At 46.1% G+C, this 20007-nt stretch overlaps 1 protein-coding gene across 1 annotated transcript in view; it reads right to left on the bottom strand.

Annotated features, from left to right (window-relative positions):
• NMUR1 (neuromedin U receptor 1) overlaps positions 1 to 20007 on the bottom strand; it is a 135146-nt gene that overhangs the window by 99000 nt on the left and 16139 nt on the right. The gene's annotated exons all lie outside the window — the stretch shown is intronic.

The raw sequence follows: 20007 nt of genomic DNA, 5'->3' as shown, positions 1-20007 counted from the left end.
AGATGTCCTGTGTTTACACTTATGATAATGTGAATTGTATAGCAGGTGAGCGAGGAGACGTGACGTCTACCCTGAAAGGTCATATCTATGAGTCGCCTAGTCTGGGTAAATTATTAGTTAATTAGCTCATGTTAATTAATGTTCTGGTTACCTCCTCTTTAACTGTATATAAGGTTGTATTCTTGGTTCTAATAAACACTCCATGTTCAGCAGACAAACAAGTCTCGTCTCGTTGTGTGCTTGTGAGCAGCTGGAATATCTGATATCTATATCCAGACTGATAGGAAGCGGTATATGACGGAAGCACTCAAGTGGAGTGTGGGACGTTCAGTTACAATATAAATATAAAATATACACGCACAATATATATCCTTCATAAAGTTATGTTATTGCACTGTTTGAATTTACCGTTACTTCCGTACTGATCTAGGTTTAAAATATCGGTTTGCAATGAAAATTTTTGGTAATGATATAACCAAATTAGGCTTGACAGACCAATATTCACGCCAACCTACTAAAGCCTTCCAGTTTACTGTATATTGTTGAAGATTAAAGAGATTCCTTAGAGGATCATAGAGGTTTCTTTTCATTACAGAGGCAGTAGATGCAATCAGTATGCAGAAATAATCACTTATTACAAGCTATCTGACTTTACAAACCTTTTCCATTCATTCTGAGTAGAACTGTCCTCTACACAACAAGTTACAAACTGCAGTGACAAATTCATTCACTAAGGATTTATATTTACAAATGAAGACATATGTTCTACTAACAAAGGCAGTCTATCAATTGTTCTCTTCTCTTTATAATAATCCCTTCCAGCATGTATCTGAGCTTTTATTGTTTGAGTATTGTTCTGATTTGTAAGCTTACTATGTATACTATTTGACAGTTATGTTTGAAAATTAATGAGAAAAACAAGACAATATCAATTGTAGTTATTCTCAGTGGTATTATTTATTGCACTTGTACTTTTTTTTTATTTATTTTTTATCTTTGTTGGTTAGATTAGCAAATTAATTTTACACTTGTAATAGCATCATGTTAAGTACTATTCGCACCCACTTATTGAAATAAACATCTTTTTGTCCACTGAAACAAAAGCTTGACTGCTTGATACAGTAGAGTTGCTGCAAAACTGAGATTGCTCTGCATTTGACCCTTCTTGCTTATTTCGCTACAAGGCATGTCCATATGGAGTATTTTGCTGCTAGCAGTGGGACCCATCATATCTTCATTAATGCACACAATTACTTTAACTCGTTTTCTCTCTCAACCATTATGTCAGAATGATGGCATATTTTGATTTTCTTTGTCCTAGCATATCTGATTTGCTACAGTGACAATGGTATCAAGTGTTTCTCTGAGGTACTAAATAAGAATGATGCTGCCGCCTGTTTTACATTTGTTTTAAAATTGCCTACTATTAGGTATAATCTGGCTTTCGAGGTTGGAGTTTTCTTTAATTTACCTTCGAATAGGGGCATTATGTAAGTCCCAAATGCTGAACTTCAATCAAATGCAGCTCTTTGGTACCTGCTGTGCAGCTCTTTACAGTCAGTATTGGAAAACATTTAAAGAGGCTAGAATGCCAGTGATCTCTCTCTATCTTCCCTAGTGTGTCTTCAGTCTCCAGCCATCCCTGTTGTATGTCTGCAGTCTATGGTCCTCTTCTCTAGTGTATCTGAGCTCTCTGACAGTATTCTGTCATATACTAAATAATATACCCCTTGTCAGCTGTTAGGGGCCACAGTTGATGCCTCCTAGACTTTGTAAATCGACAACCAATGATCTTAGTAGTACAACCCCAATTCCAAAAAAGTTGGAACGCTGGATCTACATAATAACAGAATGCTATGATTTGAAAATCTTATAAACCCATATTTTATTTATAATAGAACACAGAAAACATATTGTGATACATTTGCCTATATGTCTCAGTTTACTGCTCCCTGCTAGCCAGGTTATTGATGTGCTAATGTCCCCTCACTATTTCTAAAGGTTAATTGATCTATTGTGTTGTGTGAAGGAGAGCTGGGTTTAAGTGGCTTGTGTTAATTATTCTGATTGCTTCATTGTGGTAATTATCTCTCTATATGCGGGGTCGAGCGGTCTGGTTGATGTATTCAGTACAGCTAGTGCTCAGCGTCATTGATGTCATTGTCTAAAGAAAATGTGTTTTCAGCATCGGCCCCGTCGTGTCTGCCTATAATCTGTATGGAAGCCCCAGTGTGAGGGGGGCGGAGATTTGTCATTGTAACAGTTTTGGAAATGACATATAAGCTGTGTGATATAACATTAAAGTCTGTGTTGTTCAAGCAGTAAGCTGGTCTCATGTGTGGCTTTCTGGGCGATTCCAGGGATATCCCTCCTCGTGGAATATTGGGGTGATTTTCGTTATGGGAAGAAGGGAACGTTGACGGGGATATCATACCGATACCGTCACAAATTGGTTGGCAGCAGTGGGATTTTTCCCTTCTATTCCCCTTCACACCCGGATTCCAAGCAGACACTGGAAGAACTACTGGAAGTTCGTGGAAGGATTGCTAGCAACAAAACCAAGCGGGTCATCATAGCAGAATCAATGGAGCTAGACCAGGAGGACGGGATTGCAGCAACGCCAGCAGTACAAGAGATGGAGACACCAGTGATTCAGGAGGAGGAATCGCCAGCCAACAAGCTAATGAGAGAGAAGCTAGCGTGGTTCGGCCCGAACCCAACGCCAGATGTGGTACTGAAAGTGATGGACATGTTAGTAAACGCAGAGCTACAGAAGGATAAACAAATAAGGGACGCAGAGCTACAGTTAAAACTGGCAGCAGTCCAACAAGCAGCCGCACCTTCTACGAACAGTGAGTACAGCACAGCAGACGCAAGGAAGATTCCGTTTAGCGCTTTTAAAGCTTTTGATGAAAAGGACTGTGAGATTGATAACTTCCTGGCGGATTTTGAGCGACAATGTAACCTGCACCGAATAGCTAGAGGAGACTGGGTTGCAATATTGTCAGGCAAACTGTCAGGCAAAGCTTCTGATGCTTTCCGGACCGTGCCAGATCAGGATATTCATAGCTACGCCCGGGTTAAAGAAGTGCTCCTGGCTCGTTATGCAGTAACCCCAGAGTCCCACCGACAGAAGTTCAGGGACTCACGCAAAACCACAAAAGACTCTTATGCGGAATGGGCATGCCAATTGTCCCGGTCGGCCTCTAACTGGGCTAACAGCAGCCAGGCCACCACCGCAGAGGACATTTTGCAACTAATGCTCCTGGAGCAATTTTACAATCACATCCAGACGGACGTCAAAGACTGGGTGAGAGATCGCAGGCCCATGACTCTACCAGAGGCCGCGAAGTTGGCGGATGAATATGCAGATACTCGCAAGACGAACCAGGTCACACCACAGGAACAACCTCCACCACAAACGGTGCCCTCACACCCACCAACCGCTAGATACCAACCTCCTAACAGACCGGTGACATCTAGCCCTCGCTATCATCGCCAGGAGGGCAACGAACAACGCTGCTTCCGGTGCAAACAGCTGGGTCACTTCAAGCAGAATTGCCCCATGAATGACAACACCAGGTCAAATTGGTCTCAACCTGGGTACCACCCACCAGCAGCAGCCCATTGTGTAGACTCGGCTTGGGATCCAAAGGAGCTGGGTCAGGAAGAACCATTGGGCACCCCTTACGAAGCCCTCATGGTACAATCTGTTATTACGGACAACAGGGAACACCATTGTCAGCTGGTCATGGGCGACAGCCCTGAGCCGGAGGGGCCCTGGAGGGAGCTGGGCAGAAAGAGGCACCGCCGGCCACCCTTCAAGAAGAAGAGGTCCTGGAAGCCGTATAATAAGCTGACCTGGGAGGAGAAGAAGCGACTGGAGGAGAGGGAGTCGCAGCGGGCGTCCCAGATGCGTGCCGAGATGTTCGCCAAGGGCCCACCGGTGGCCCCTTACACCACCACCCAGTTCCTGATGATGAAGGACCACGTGGAGAGCCTGCAGGACATGAGCAAGCAGGAGCTGATCCGTGAGTACATAGAGCTGGAGGAGTGCATAAGCCGCATGGAGGAGGAGAACAACCACCTGAGGTCACAGCAGCATGAACTGGAGATGGAGCTGGAGAAGCTCCAAGAGGAGAACCGGCGGCTGCGGAGGGAGCAGGGGGTGGCTGACCTTATGGGGCTCTGATTCCCCCCCCCCCCCCCCCCCGGACTCTGAGCACCAGTGCTACAGCATTTCAACAAATATAACTTTTTCTTTTTATGAATCTCCTGGGATTGTCACTTCAGAGCCATAACCTGCCCCCTCCCATAGCGGGACACCTAGACGGCGGCGCACAGACCCATTCGCTGTCTTCACACTGACTTCTGATGACTTTGCAGATCGCACAAAGACTTGGGGACTGACCGGCGTGTGATCTGACGACCCGGTGACATACCTGAGTCTGAAGCAGTTGCCAAGGGAGGTCAGTCATGCCAAACGGAGTTAACCTCTGACTAATAGCTCTGAACCCGTCAACCCTACTGGACCAGGGAAGGTCCAACCGGGTTTGCCGGAGCAGGGAGCAAAAGGGGGGCCATTGTGATACATTTGCCTATATGTCTCAGTTTACTGCTCCCTGCTAGCCAGGTTATTGATGTGCTAATGTCCCCTCACTATTTCTAAAGGTTAATTGATCTATTGTGTTGTGTGAAGGAGAGCTGGGTTTAAGTGGCTTGTGTTAATTATTCTGATTGCTTCATTGTGGTAATTATCTCTCTATATGCGGGGTCGAGCGGTCTGGTTGATGTATTCAGTACAGCTAGTGCTCAGCGTCATTGATGTCATTGTCTAAAGAAAATGTGTTTTCAGCATCGGCCCCGTCGTGTCTGCCTATAATCTGTATGGAAGCCCCAGTGTGAGGGGGGCGGAGATTTGTCATTGTAACAGTTTTGGAAATTACATATAAGCTGTGTGATATAACATTAAAGTCTGTGTTGTTCAAGCAGTAAGCTGGTCTCATGTGTGGCTTTCTGGGCGATTCCAGGGATATCCCTCCTCGTGGAATATTGGGGTGATTTTCGTTATGGGAAGAAGGGAACGTTGACGGGGATATCATACCGATACACATATCAAATGTTTAAAGCGTTTGTTACCCTAAATAAAAATAGATCCTGTTCCCTTAAAGCATGAACAACAGTACAGTGTTTGTACTGTGTAATTTGTGCTGCCTGTATAACTTAAAGTGATTGTAAACCCTTTACAACCACTTTATGCTACAGGTAAGCCTATATTAAGGTTATACTGTATAACAGATAGGATGGTATAAATATAATATAGTGGCTTAACAATCACTATAAAACAATTGTACAATTTTAAGAAAGTGTAACACCCTCTACCCTAGGTAGGTGCTAGAGTGAGGATTTTTTTGTGAGGAAAGCTGGCAGTGAAGGTAAATTTTGGCAGGCATATGCTTCAGGCTAGGCCTGCTTGTTTTTATCTGGGGGCAGTGAGTGGTTATTGTAGCAGTGGGTGTGACCACCTGTGCTTTAGTTCTGAGGCGCCTCCCCTGCTTCTAGGGAGAATGTTCTGGAAGGGGGCAGGGCACAAAGCTGGAGTTACAGGCAGCTGATGTGAGGAGCCCTGACCAATCCCCACTTGGTATCCCATATAAGCTAAGGTAACAGCTCAGTTGTTGGCCGGGAGATGTGGACAATGGAATGCTAGATAGCAGGAGGAGACCATCCCCATCTGAGGGGGTGCCGATCGTGGAGGAGTCTGGGAGAGCTGGGAGGGAGCCTCATCCTTACACAGTCATGGATGTGTCCTGGAAAAGAGGGTCTGGAGAAGCTATTGCAACACATGTCCGGTTAAAGTTCTCCATCATGGAGTCTGGGCAGGTGAAGGTCGGTGAGTGTGACACAGTGGATTTCTGAAAGAGGCAGACTAGGGGAGCTGGGTGCGAGGCCAGAGGAGAGACTGTGAGAGTTGTGTTAAATCGATGCGGGCACAGGATTTGCACGTTGGGCTAGCTGGGATCAGTAGTCCACCAACTAAAGCAAGCTGCTAAATTACTAGGCCACCGGGGAGAGGTATTACAGACCTCTGGCCTAGTAACTACACAGCTTATTACAACCAAGTACAGCTAAATTACAGCAAGCAATATGGGATTATTCAGAGTGATCTCTTTTGTGAGTGAGTGAGTGAGTGAGTGACTTATATAGCGCAGCAAATGCGAACTTAATCGCCTCAAGGCGCTTGACATCCAGAGTCAAACCGGTCCTTCAGAAGAGGTGGGTCTTTAGTTTTTTCCTAAAAGCCCGATGGTTTTCCTCCAAGCGGATGGCAGTGGGTAGAGCATTCCAGAGCCGAGGTCCTTGGACCGAAAATCTGCGTTCTCCCTTCGATTTGTAGCGGGATTTGGGAATTTGGAGAAGGTTTTGGTTGGTTGATCGGAGCACGCGCTTGGTGACGTAGGGTTTTATTTTCTCGCTTAAGTATTGGGGAGCGTTCCCCTGTATACATTTGTGGGTGAGGCAGAGTGTCTTGAATGTCACCCTGTCCTGTACGGGCAGCCAGTGGAGGGATCTCAAGGCCGGGGAGACTGATTCCCACGGCTTTTTACCTGTTACCAGTCTGGCTGCCGTGTTCTGGACGACTTGTAGACGTGACATCTGGTATTTCGGTAGTCCTAAATAGAGGGAATTTGCGTAGTCGAGTCGTGAGTTGATGATAGTTCCAACCACTACAGCTCTGTCTTCTTCCGGGATGAAGGGGATGAGTCTACGTAGCATGCGGAGCAGATGATGAGAACCGCTGACAACTGATCCTATTTGTGCATCCATCGTCATGTCTGCGTCAAAGATGACTCCGAGACTTTTGACTTTGTTGCTTGGCGCAATGGTTTGCCCGAGGATGGTGGGTGGTGTCCATGTGGTCCTAGAAATGGATTTCCTATTTGCGTGAAGGGTGAGTAGTTCTGTTTTGGATCCGTTGAGTTTGAGGGAGCTTTCAGTCATCCAATTGTCGATCAGTGTGAGGCATTTTCCAAGTTCATGAAATTGTTCTTTTTTGTTGGTGATTCGAAGGTAAAGCTGTGTGTCGTCAGCATAGGAGTGGTAGCGCAGGTCCTGTTTGCTGATGATTTTGAGGAGCGGGCGGATGTAGATGTTGAAGAGTACGGGTGAGAGGGGCGATCCTTGCGGGACTCCGCATGTAACGGTCCGTGTTTCTGATGTAAAACCTCCAAGTTTCACGGTCTGAGTGCGATTTCCTAGGAAAGATGCGAACCACGGTAGGGCCGCGTCCGAGACTCCTGCTACTTCTTTGAGTCGTGTGAGCAATATGTTGTGGTCTACCGTGTCGAAGGCTGCGCTAAGGTCCAGCAGCACTAGGAGACAGGATTCTCCATCATCTGCTGCTTCGAGGGCGTCATCCCATATCTTGAGAAGAGCCGTTTCTGTGCCGTGGCCTGGGCGAAAACCTGATTGTAGAGGATCTAGGAGTTTGTGATCATCCAGGTGTGGCTGAAGCTGTTGTACTACTGCTTTCTCCATGATCTTGGAGATCGTGTTGAGGCTTGTTACCGGTCTGCGCTGGTTTGGGTCTTTCGGGTCGAGGTTGGGTTTCTTTAAGAGGGGTTTTATTATGCCTTGCTTGAGGTTGTTCGGGACTATCCCTTCCCTAAATGATTGGTTTATGATGTGCGTTATGGTGGGTGCCAAGATGTCCGTGCATTCTTTCAAAAGTTTTGTAGGAATGATGTCATTCGGTGATGTGTTGTCTAGGAGGCTTCCGATGATGTTTTTTGTGGTGTCGATTGTAATTGGGACCAGCTCAAAAATCGTCGATCGTGGGTTATTTATGTTGATTTCTTCTTCTTGCTGTATCTGAATGTGGTTGGTGTGCTTTTTCTGTTGAACTGTTGCCCGAATCGTTTCGATTTTGTCGATGAAAAAGTCAGATAGCTCATTGCAGAATTCCTGTGTTTCACTTGCAGGGGGGTCCAAGCAGGAGGGGTTCATAGTCTTAGCGACTAGTTTAAAAAGTTCCCGTGGACGGTTTAGGGCTTTGGAGATGGTGTGTGAAGATGATGGGACAGAAAGGCTAACAGTTTACATTAGAAGTTTTGTGCAGGAGGAGAGAAGTCCTGGGAGCAACAGTCTATGCAGAGGAGGAGCAATAGTCTGCATGGGTTATGCAGGGAAGTGACTGTAAATGTTAGGGTTCATCAGTTCTTCAAGTCTCAATCTATTTGTTCAATTACTTAAATTGGATGGCAAAGCAATTTGTTCTATGAGCATCCCATATTCCCTTTCCCCCAACCAAGTTATATCCCCCAATAAACAAAAAGAAAACAACGCAAATTACTGTTCATTGTCTCTGAGGTGATAGATGAAGGTCTGGCAGCAGGGTGATATGGTGGATGTTAGTAACTAGTAGCAGCCATCCGCTACAAAAGAATAGGGCCATTTTGAAATTTATGGCAACAACCCATCTCAAAAAAGTTAGGGCAGGGCAACAAAAAGGCAAAGTAGGCAGTACTAAAAAGGAAGAGCTAGAAGAACATTTTGCAACTAATTAGGTTAATTGCCAACAAATCAGTAATATGAACGGGTATAAAAACAACACTTTAGAGAGTCAGTGTCTCAGAAGTAAAGATGGTCAGAAGTTCACCAATCTGTGAAAATTGTCAAACAATTTCAGAATAATGTTCCTCATAGTAAAATTGCAAAGACTAATATATACAGTGTATATATATATATATATATATATATATATATATATATCTCATCTACAGTACAAAATATGATCAAAAGATTCCAATAATCTGCAGAAATCTCTGTGCGTAAAGGACAAGGTCAAAACACAATATTGGATGCCTGTTATATTGGGTCCTCAGATAGCACTGCATTAAAAACAGGCATCCCAAAGCTGCACCGATATTGGAAGGATGTTATTACTCCTTTCAACCAGATGTTCCAGGACCTTGTACCTGAAGAAACCAAAACCTTGCCTATTGAGGATTCTATGCGATATCCCGGTGGATGAAGTCCCTAAACAGGCCATAGCTAGGGCTTGGTTTCAGGCACACAAGTTAATACTACAGCACTCCCACTGATTCCCCCCCCCCCCCCCTACCGTGAAGGAATGGATAGCCCAAATGGGAGATACCCTTTGGCTAGAAAGTCATGGCCAATGTCCATGTCCTCTGGTCTCAGTTCAAACGCATGCATATCTGATGGTATGGGGTTTATTAGTGTATATGGAATGGACAGTTTACACATCTGCAAAGGAACCCTCAATGCTAAAATATATATATCCTACATCGTAAAATGAAAAATTTGAAGAAGACTCAGGACTGTTGAGCAGAGAAAGGATGATCCTGGACTGCAGCACTCTGATAGGCCAATTTTATTGAAAAAATAGCAAAGGAAAAAAAACAAAAAACTGCAAAGTAATTAAAAAAATCATGCAAAACAGTCAATGATAAGAAGTTGACACACAGGGACAAATGGCTAACACGTTTCACATCTTAAATAGATGCTTACTCATAGATGATAGAGCATGTGTTTTCAAAGCTACCTGAAAGAAGCGTTGTTTTCAAGTGAAATGAATCAGATTGGGGTGCTGCTGCTGTTTTAAAGCCAAGGTAATTTTAAAAGAAAAAAAATGAATTCCCGAGCCAAATATCTGTTACCACTATGAGCTCCTTTTTAATTTTCATTTAATTTTTTTGTAAGGTTAGTGCTCAGCTTTCCATACCATTTTTTTACAGTAGCTTGCCTATTAGACCTAAAAAAAAGCCGGGATTTAACACCAAGGTTTGCCACCAATACCCTTCAATGGGATTTGCCTCCCAAATCAAAGAAGCAAATTTGCCCAACACTACACAACACTTATGTGAACGTAGCAATACGACAACATCACTTTTTGACCTTTACTGATACGGGCTGATTTACATTTAGACAAAACAGACAAAGTATACTTAAAGTGTGTCTTTGTTTTGTGCATATCTATATTTCAGGCTCCTGCTCTTTGTAATGTACACAGCCCTTTCTCCTACCTTTAATGCACTCTGTTATCAATGTACATCCTGTGCTGAAATATAAGCACTGTACTTGGCAATGTCATAGGTCACCCATTTACTGTAATCTTTCTTCTATGTGTGATGCACACAGCTAAAAGCTTGGACCTAGTAAAGTATAGGGGTGAGATCTATTGCATCAGCAACAAACAACGGGATGTATGTTGAGCAAAAGCCTCTATATTAGTCATGCACCTGACATGAAATACTCAGCACCCCCTCCTCCCAACCACTACCACCACCATCTCAACTATTCCCATCTAAAGAATAAAAATTGGTTAGCATCAAACAACTACACAGAACCTCTCAAATGTGCAGTGATAGCTACATATTAAACCACATAGATGTATAAAAACAAAAAAGAAAACTAGATTATGTCAAAACTCAAAAGCACTTGGGAGTGGGACTCCCATCCATGGATTGGGAGTGGAGTCAGTAAAAAAAGATCTGCCGACCAGCTCCAGGTCGCCACTCTCAGCCAATGGCTGAACGGATCGTTCCCCCTGTCAGAACGCAATAGCTCAGCAGGGGAGATCACTTTACTTACATTGCATAGTTAGGACAGTGACTCTGACCTGAGCTGGCAGTTTTTTTTTTTCGTTCAGCCTGATGGGATGAACGAAAAAAAAAAAAACAGTACGGTGTATGAGGCTTTAGAGTCGGCGGGGGAAAGATTCAGCATTGAGGCTGCATCCCCCTAGGTAAGTATGATTCTAAAATAAAAACAATTCCCATACTTCTCAAGTGCCGGTTCACACTACAGCGGCTTGGGATCCGACTTGTGTTGCCCGACATGAGAAATTCCATTGAAGTGAATGGGAGCCGTCTTAATTTACACTACTGAAGTCGCTCCGACTTCAGAAAAGGTTCCTGTACTACTTCAAGACGACTTCTAGGCAACTTGTACCCATAAATTTCAATGGAAGTTGCCTCCAAGTCGGATCTCCGTCTTAACTGAAGCAACTTTACAGGAAAAGAAAATAGTTTACTCCGGCAAACCCCTCCCTCCCACAGAGCTGATTATTCTGTGATTGGCCAAAGTCGCCTGTCCTGGAGGCAACTTTCAGGCCTTGTACACACGGTCGTTCCAAACCGATGAGAATGGTCCGACGGGCCATTTCCATCGGTTCACCGCTGAAGTGGCCTGATGGTCTGATGTGCTTCCACACAATCGTTCCAAAAACCAATCGGGTCAGAACGCGGTGATGTCAAACACACAACGTGCTGAATAAAACGAAGTTCAATGCTTCCAAGCATGCGTCAACTTGATTCTGAGCATGCGCAGGTTTTGAACCAATGCTTTCTGTACTAACCATCGGTTTGGACTGATTGGGCAGCGGGCCATTGGTTCGATTTTGAAGCAAGTTTTACAATTTTGGACCGAAGGACAACAGACCGATGGGCTATACACACGGTCGGTTTGGACCGATGAAACTGAACCTCGGTCCATTCTCATCGGTTTTGTCCGACCATGTGTACGCAGCCTAAGTCGCATTGTAAGTTGCTCCAAGTCGCCTTGCAAAGTCACGCTGTAAGTCGAATTTCCCCTGTGTGAACCGGCACTAAAGCTGTCCCTATCTACAGAAATTATTTAACAGATTTGCTACAAAAAGAGATATAACAATTTTACTCAGCCTTTACAATATAAAAGTTATCAATAAAAATAAAATAATGGATAAACTATTCCGACCAGCAAAAGGAAAATGAATGCCATGTGCCTTGTGCATTGCCAGCACCCTTGATCTTCTGAGACCATACTGATCATCCTAACACAATCCACCTGGAGCGGTAACTTTCTTTCTAGCAAAAGGAAAATGGTTTTAATTCAAAATTGTTTTTCCCTTTTTCTTTTGCAGCCCTCTTTGACCTTCTATAATTTGTTCTGTCATCCTATTTCCAAGTTTTCAGGTTTCTGACACCTAAACAATGCTCTAAAAACCAAACAGAACATTCTAAAATCTGTCAGAAACAAAACCAGGACACCTACCTTTGACAGGGGGTTATTTATGTGTCTTTATCTTTTTTAGTTCATTTATTCTTAACATAGTACAAATAAATGTACCTCAAATCTGTCAAACAGGTTTGGCTGTTCACAGTGGTAAGGCATAATTTTCCTGTCCAAAATGGCATACCCTTAAAGCAATATTAAACCCAAAAACAAAAAATATAATATATTACAGTTTACCAATTCATAATGTGATGGTTGCATTAGCTTTCTTTTTGGCTTTTTTTTTACTTTATGATCACATGGTGATCTGGTCAATAATACACTTCCGTTCTTATGTTCTCTACACTCTGGGTGCAGGAGCAATAGGGACACCCTTGGACCAGCAGCATATTAAAAGTTGAACTCCAGCCAACACACTTTAGGCGGTTAATGCAACAGTTTATCTCTTTCTTTTGGGATAAAGGTTTAATACAAAAGCTGTGTGTAAAAACCTCATGCTAATTACTGTAGTTTAGAATGCTGCACTTTTATCACTCCTTGAATACAAGGAGATAATGGAAAATGTAAAAGGTTGTCTCATAAACAAAGAAAACCTCTTATCACAAAGTATAGAAAACACAGTCTATCAACTAGTGGTAAATAATCAAGTGTCCAATAAACAAGTGTCCATGTGTGTCAAAAATTATTCCATTGGTATTCCACCAACTGGATGTGCTATCCAACGTTCCCAGTGATAATGAAGTATAACAATCCAAATTAAAAATTAAATTGGCCTCCTACCAACTTTCGATGATCTCTAGATTATAAGAGATCATCTAACGCATGGAGGTAAGAAAATGCACAATGCCTGGCCGCATCCTCTGTGTGTCTCCCGACCTCCAAGATGGATGGATCCGACAGCTACAGGCTCAGCGCCCCCACACCGCTCACTCTGGACTCTGACTACACACTGAAAGTATACACCACGGCGTCCCAGCACAGCTTGCCTCACTCAGGATGATCACTGTGCCTAACTCAGGTGTGTGCGCAAAATAGGGGAGCAGGTTAACTGTTTCTCTCCTGGCTGGGGTAGCAGATTTCTCAAGCCTCATACACACGATCGAACTTCCATCAGACGTTCGGATTTTTGTCTAATGGGCGTTGTCCGTGAACTTGTTCTGCATACAAACGGCGAAACATTTTCAGTCAACATACACCAAACTTTGGGGTTTTTCAGCTCTTTATCGCCACCCTTTGGGCAACTTCTGCTATTGTTGTCTGATGTTTAGCATTAGTTCGGAGCATGCCTGTTTGTACTTTGGATTTTAGTCCGACGAGAGCAATTTGAGGACAATTTGAGAGCATGCACAGCCAACATTCCGACAACAATTTTCCGATGGAGCATACAGACGGTCGGATTATCCAACAAAACATGTCCGTCTGACAATTGTTGTCGGAATATCCGATCGTGGGTACGGGCCTTAACTAACCAGTGTTTCAACCTGCTTACAAACAACATAAAATACGTGCTGGCTCCGACCTGCATTTGATAGATGGGTCATAAAATGCAGTCCTTAGTGTAGGATTACATTGCAGTATATAGCAAAGAATGGTTACTACCGATATACACTTTTAGTTCTAAATGTTCCTTTTAGTACAGCTCATTAAAACTGTTGGGCTGTAAAGTGTATATTAAGCCTTAAAGGGTTTTTATTTAAAAAAAATTCAATACAGTCAGAAAGGTTTAGAACCATGTCTGGTTTTGGCTGCTATATGAGGCACAATTAGAGAGTTTGCTCACTTATGTACTGCTCTGGTGACAATGGTTTCACCAGACAGGAGGTCATAGAAAATCTCCAACAACGCAGGCAGATTTTTTTTTTTTTTTTTTGAGTGTGTAAAATAAGGGAAGGCTAGAAGAGATCTTGTGATTTATACATGATCTGTCAGACACACCATTACATATATGTAAAATGATGGACGGAACTAGAAGTGATTTTGCGCTGTGTATGTTACAGCAAAGGAGAGACAGTGCTCCTACATAGAGTTATATTGTCTAGTAGGCATTGAAATATTAGGCAAGTGTAGCACTCATCCGTGGACGGGCAGCTGAAAGTATGGTCTTCCTTGCTAGTACAGAGGCTGCCTGCCACAGACACGGTTCCATACACATTGACAATACACAGGCTCAGTCTGGGAGGATGTCTTTTTGTAGATTTTTTTGGCAGAAACTGTAGGGTTAAGGATACTCCAAAACGATAGCAGAAATCAACAGGATGACAAACTTCTTACAAAATCCTCTTGAAGCAGCCTTGATTGGAGGTATTGGGGAATGATAGGTCTCTGTAAGAGCAGAGCCAGTCAATCCAGGAACCTCTGGCACCAGGGCCCGAGGGCCCCATGCCACTAGGGGGCCCCATCAGGGTTGCCAGGCTCAGTAAAACCAGGGACAGTATGTCAAAATCTGTGTTTTTTTTTTACATCTGTCCCTGATATGTCCAAAACCGACATGCTTTTGATGTGAAAATCCTGAGATTTTAGCTGCCCCGCCTCTGACTGCCTCCTGGCTTGGTGGCCATCTGTAAGCCCAGGGGCCCCATAATCTTCTATTGCCCGGAGGCCCCATGAGTTGTCAGTCCGCCCCTGTCTGGCACTCAAATCCCCCCTGCACATGCACACCTTAGAGTCAAAAACCGGGTCTTATTCACAATTTCCTAGAACAGCTGCTACCACCCAGCATCCACACAACAGAGACGAAGATCCTTCCCCAGACCAGACTCCAAGATGATGCTCTCCAGCTGAGGCCTATACAACAACTCCAGTACACAGACTGCATCCCAGGGGCTAGAGCTTCAGGACACTCGGACCAGGCCTCTCAAACATTTATCATCTCTCCAGCCCAGGGGTGGACTGACAACTCATGGGGCCCCTGGGCAATAGAAGATTATGGGGCCCCGGGCTTACAGATGGCGACCACACCAGGAGGCAGTGCAGAGGCAGCTAATATCTCAGGATTTTCACATCAAAAGCATGTCGGTTTTGGACATATCAGAGACAAATGTAAAAAAAACAGATTTTTACGTACTGTCCCTGGTTTTATTGAGCCTGGCAACCCTGATAGGGCCCCCTAGTGGCATGGGGCCCTCGGGCAATGACCGAGAGTCCCAATGGTCAGTCCGCCCCTGCTCCAGCCACAGTATGGGTGTCCCTTACCAGGTATTGGCGGAGGTCAGAGAAATATTCATAACTCAGTGGTTGACCCTCCTACTCTATTTTCTGAAAGCTTCCTCCAGAGTCAGACAGGTGCAGAAAGGCCTATACAACAACTCCAGTACACAGGCTGCATCCTAGGGGCAAGAGCTCCAGGACATAAACACTCTGAACGGGCCTCTCAAACTGAAACTTCTTCCAGAGACAGACAGAAGCAATCAACCACCACTTTTAGAGAAACCTGGCCAGTCTAAAACTAGGGCAGGGCACTACATAAGCATTAGGCTTGATGCATGTGATAATCTTGGTATTGCAATGTAAAGAAAAAGACAAAGGAAGAATGAGGGAAAAGAAAGAAAACAAAAAATCTGAATGTAGTTTACCTAAGGCCCTGTACACACGGTTGGTCCGTCTGATGTGCCTACACACTATGTCCCAGATTCTCAAAGGCGTTACGCCGGGGCACCTTGATATGCGCGGCGTAACTGTACAGATGCGCCGTCGTATCGGTGCGCCGTACCCACAGAACCAGGTCCGCCAGAAATTAGTCTTGTTCCGATTGGCGCAACGTTTGTACGCCGGCGTAGCGTAGGCGCACATTTACGCCGAGAACGCCCAGCGCTCCCATTGATTTCATAATCAAATATGCAAATGAGGGATATACGGAGATTCCCGAACATACGACCGCCCGACGCAGGCTACGAGCGGTGCGCGTAAGCTGTCCGTCCCGTGTAAACTTGCCCCTCATAAAAGCAGGGGCAACTTTGCACCAGACGTGTGCAGGTCAGCTGGAGAGCAGCTTTAGCAGCACCCTTACGGACGAGCTGAGCAACCACACTTGCAGGACAAGACTTCTGTATGCCAACATGCCAGGGGCAGGCATAATCATAGCACAACTAGTGTGCGCCCAGGCGCTTAGAATGAGAAGGAGAAGGAGGAGGGCACGGCAGCGTTTTTACCGAACGCCATTAGACGTCTTGGCCATCGGGGAAGCAGAGGTGTATCGCCTCTTCAGATTTAATACTCAAGCCATCCAGGAAATAACCACAATCCTGCAGGATGACCTCACCAGCCCAACACACCGCTCACATGCAGTGCAGCCACTGATCAAGGTCCTGGCAACACTCCATTTCCTGGCCACTGGATCTTTTCAGCGCACAAGTGGAGGTGTGGCTGGGATGTCACAAACCAGCATGAACAGATGTGTGCACCAGGTTGTCCCCGCAATCCTGAGACACATGTCCAACCAAATCGTCAGACCCACCCAGGAGGTTTAGCGGAATAAGGCAAGGGCAGATTTTCTCAGAATTGCAGGATTCCCACGCACCATCGGGGCCATTGATTGCACCCATGTGGCACTACAGCCCCCCCGTGACACAGAGCACCTATTCCGCAATAGGAAGCTCTGGCATTCTATCAATGTCCAGGTGATCGTGGATGCCCATGGCCTCATATGGCACGTCCGTGCCAAACACCCCGGATCCTGTCATGACAGCTTCATCTACCGCCAAAGCGACATCCCAATGGAGTTTGACCAGAACGTGTATGGGGACAGCTGGCTGGTTGGTGAGTGACATGGGTGTCAGGTATGACTGTCCCCCCATGACGCAGACATTACGAGGGACACATGCATGACTAACATCCTCCTGTCTTTTCCCTTCCAGGTGACTTGGCATATGCACTTGGACCTCATCTAATGACCCCATTCCGGAACCCCCAAACCCCAGGAGAGGAAAACTACAATGCTGCACACATAAGTACCCGTGCAGTGGTGGAACGAACCTTTGGCCAACTGAAGTCCCGTTTCAGATGCCTGGATAAGTCTGGGGGGACCCTGTTGTATTCCCCAGACTTTGTGTGCCAGATCATCGGGGCATGTTGCATTCTGCACAACTTCGCAGTGAGAAAGGGCCTAGAGATTGAACTACGTGATGACCTGAGCCCCCAACCCGACAATCCCCCCCTGCCTGAGGGTACCCCGTCTGCTGAGGGATCAGCAATCAGGAGATGCCTCGTTGAACGTCTCTTTGAACGTTAAACACACACATTAAAAATGGCACAATGTGAATGCACGCGTGCACACCACTGTGGTCCCTAGCACACACCCCCCACATGCACATCGAATTGGATTAGACCCAATCAAACCACATGGTTTTAGGGAGCAGTAACGCTGCGCCAAGGCTCCAATTATGTTTCTGTACATTCATACACCTTTCACACGGCAGAGGGTGACACCCCTTTGCTGGCAGGAGTGTCAACCCCCCCCCCCCATTCTCACACCAGTCACACTATTCTGCACGCCTCACCGTGTGCATTTGTCAACAATAAATTAAAATACTCTTTACCAGAGCAATACTTAGAAAAATAAAGAAAATAACTCTTTACCCGAGCAATAATCATAAAGAAAAAATAACTAATTGGCCTGCCTTCGGCCACGGCCCCGGCTCCTCAACTGCCTGGTTGAGGGGGGGGTTGCATCAGGCAGAGGAGCATCCACCGGGGCAGGAGGCCTGCCCTCTAATGCCACCGCTATCCTCCTCAGGAGGTTATTGGTCTCGGTTTGAACACCAACAATGGCAGCTGTGTGCCCCTGGACGGACTCATTTAGGGTCTGCACCTCTTTCACCAGGCTTGCTGTGGTGGTTTAGAGATCCCGCAAACAGGTGATAATTGCAGTGGTGTTGCCTGCAATGTCCTGAATCACATCGGTGACATGTCCCCTCTCCCCAAGGCTGTCAGCCACTCGAGTGAAGTCCTGGCCCATCGCACCCATAAGGCGGGTCTGGTTTTCCTGCGCAGTGGTCAGGGTCACAGACAGGAACTCGGGTACCCCCCTGGTTCTCGGCGTTGACCTCCTTGGTCCACGAGAGGCTTCAGGCCTGGCATAGGGGGAGGGATTAGATGGAGGGGGTGGGTTGGGGATGGAGACAGAGGGAGTGGCTGGGTTGGAGATGGAGTCCGAGGATATGGAGGATCGTGGGCTTGAGGTCCGGGATGGACCAGCCAAGCTTCCCAAATCCTCCATGAAAAGGGACAGTGACACCTCCTCCCCCAAAAGCTCCGCATCCTGCAGAACCTCCTCAATGGAGGCGTGGCCACCACTCTCCTCCACCAATGCCGCTTGCCTTCCCTGGGGGTCAGGGGCATCTTCATCAGATGAAGATGGTGTGGGACGGGCAGGGACATCAGCATCAGGGGATGGTGTGGGACGGGCAGGGACATCAGCATCAGGGGATGGTGTGGGACGGGCAGGGGCACGAGACGGGCCAGCTTCATCCTGGAAACCTGTGGATGACACAAAACATTCACATGTTGGTGGACCCACACACATATTCCCTTCCCCCCCCCCACACATGCTACACACCGGATAGTTGAAATAAACACTTACCTGTCCTCAAGGGCGGATGAACAGAATCATAGCCCGGCATTCCCTCAACTTGCACCCTGGTAAGGCACCGGGCAACTACCTCCTCATCTGGTGTCAGACGGATCCTTGAGGCAGGTCCCCCACCAGTGCCCCTGGCATGCCTCGCCATGAGGGCCATCTTGTCCTTGACCCTCCTCCTAAGATCATTTATTTTTTTGCCTATATGATGGGGCCTCCTCGCCTCATTGCCCACAGCATTCACTTGATCCATTATCCTCTGCAGGATCTCATCCCTTCGCCCCTTGCTTGTAGTTTTACTCCTGGACCCATGGGTCATAGTGCCTCTCCATGCCTGCGAGAATGATGGCCCTCTCATCAGGAGAGAAATTCTTTTTCCTGCTCCTTGTACGCTCAGCAGACATGGCAAAGCACTGCAAAAGTAAGCTCACCACCAACAGTAAACTAACAGGTGTACTTTTGCACACGATGGGCGCATGTCTGGGCGTATTTATGCACTTGGTCGGAGCAACTCGCTAATCGCGTTGTGCGCATGCGCATAGGGGTGGGGGACACCCGGTCACGTGACGGCGCATGCGCCGTCCGTTCACACCATCATTTGCATAAGGTCACGGTTCATTTAAATGTATCACGCCCACTTCCTTCCTACTTTCACTTATGCCCACATACGCCCACGAATTTGCACTACGCTGGCGCGAAATTTGAACGCCGGTGCTTCGGGAATACGGAGCTTACCTCTCTAAGTTAGGACGGCGTAGCGCATCTTGGATGCGCTACGCCCGCATAAGGATGCGCCGATATACGAGAATCTGGGCCTATCAGTTTAAAAAACGATCGAGTCCAACGCGGTGACGTAAAACACAACGATGTGCTGAGAAAAATTAAGTTCAATGCTTCCAAGCATGCGTCCACTCGATTCTGAGCATGCGCGGGTTTTGAACCGATGCTTTTGCGTACTAACCGTTGGTTTTGACAGATCGGTTAGGCGTCCATCGGTTCAATTTTAAAGCAAGTTCTAAATTTTTCGACCGAAGGATAACGGACCGATGGGGCCCACACACGGTTGGTTTGGACCGATGAAACTGAACTTCAGTCCATTTTCATTGGTTTTGTCCGATCGTGTGTACAAGGCCTTAGGGTCCTTTCACACGGGCATTCCGATCAGGTCTGCCTGTCAGTTTTTCAGGCGGACCTGATCGCACGCTCCATTCAGCCCCAAAGAAGCGCTGGACGTCAGCGGTGACATATCCGCGGATATCTGATCCGCTCCTGTCCGTGAAATCCAGGCGGATGGAAACCCTATTTTCCATCCATCTGGATAATCGGGGCTTTAACAGATCCATCTCGACACAGTGGCCCGGATTCAGAAAGGACTTACGACGGCGTATCTCCAGATACACCGTCGTAAGTCCAAA

The sequence above is a fragment of the Rana temporaria genome, chromosome 4 (assembly GCF_905171775.1).
Source record: "Rana temporaria chromosome 4, aRanTem1.1, whole genome shotgun sequence".
Classification (NCBI taxonomy): domain Eukaryota; kingdom Metazoa; phylum Chordata; class Amphibia; order Anura; family Ranidae; genus Rana; species Rana temporaria.
This window is presented reverse-complemented; position numbering and strand designations above follow the sequence as displayed.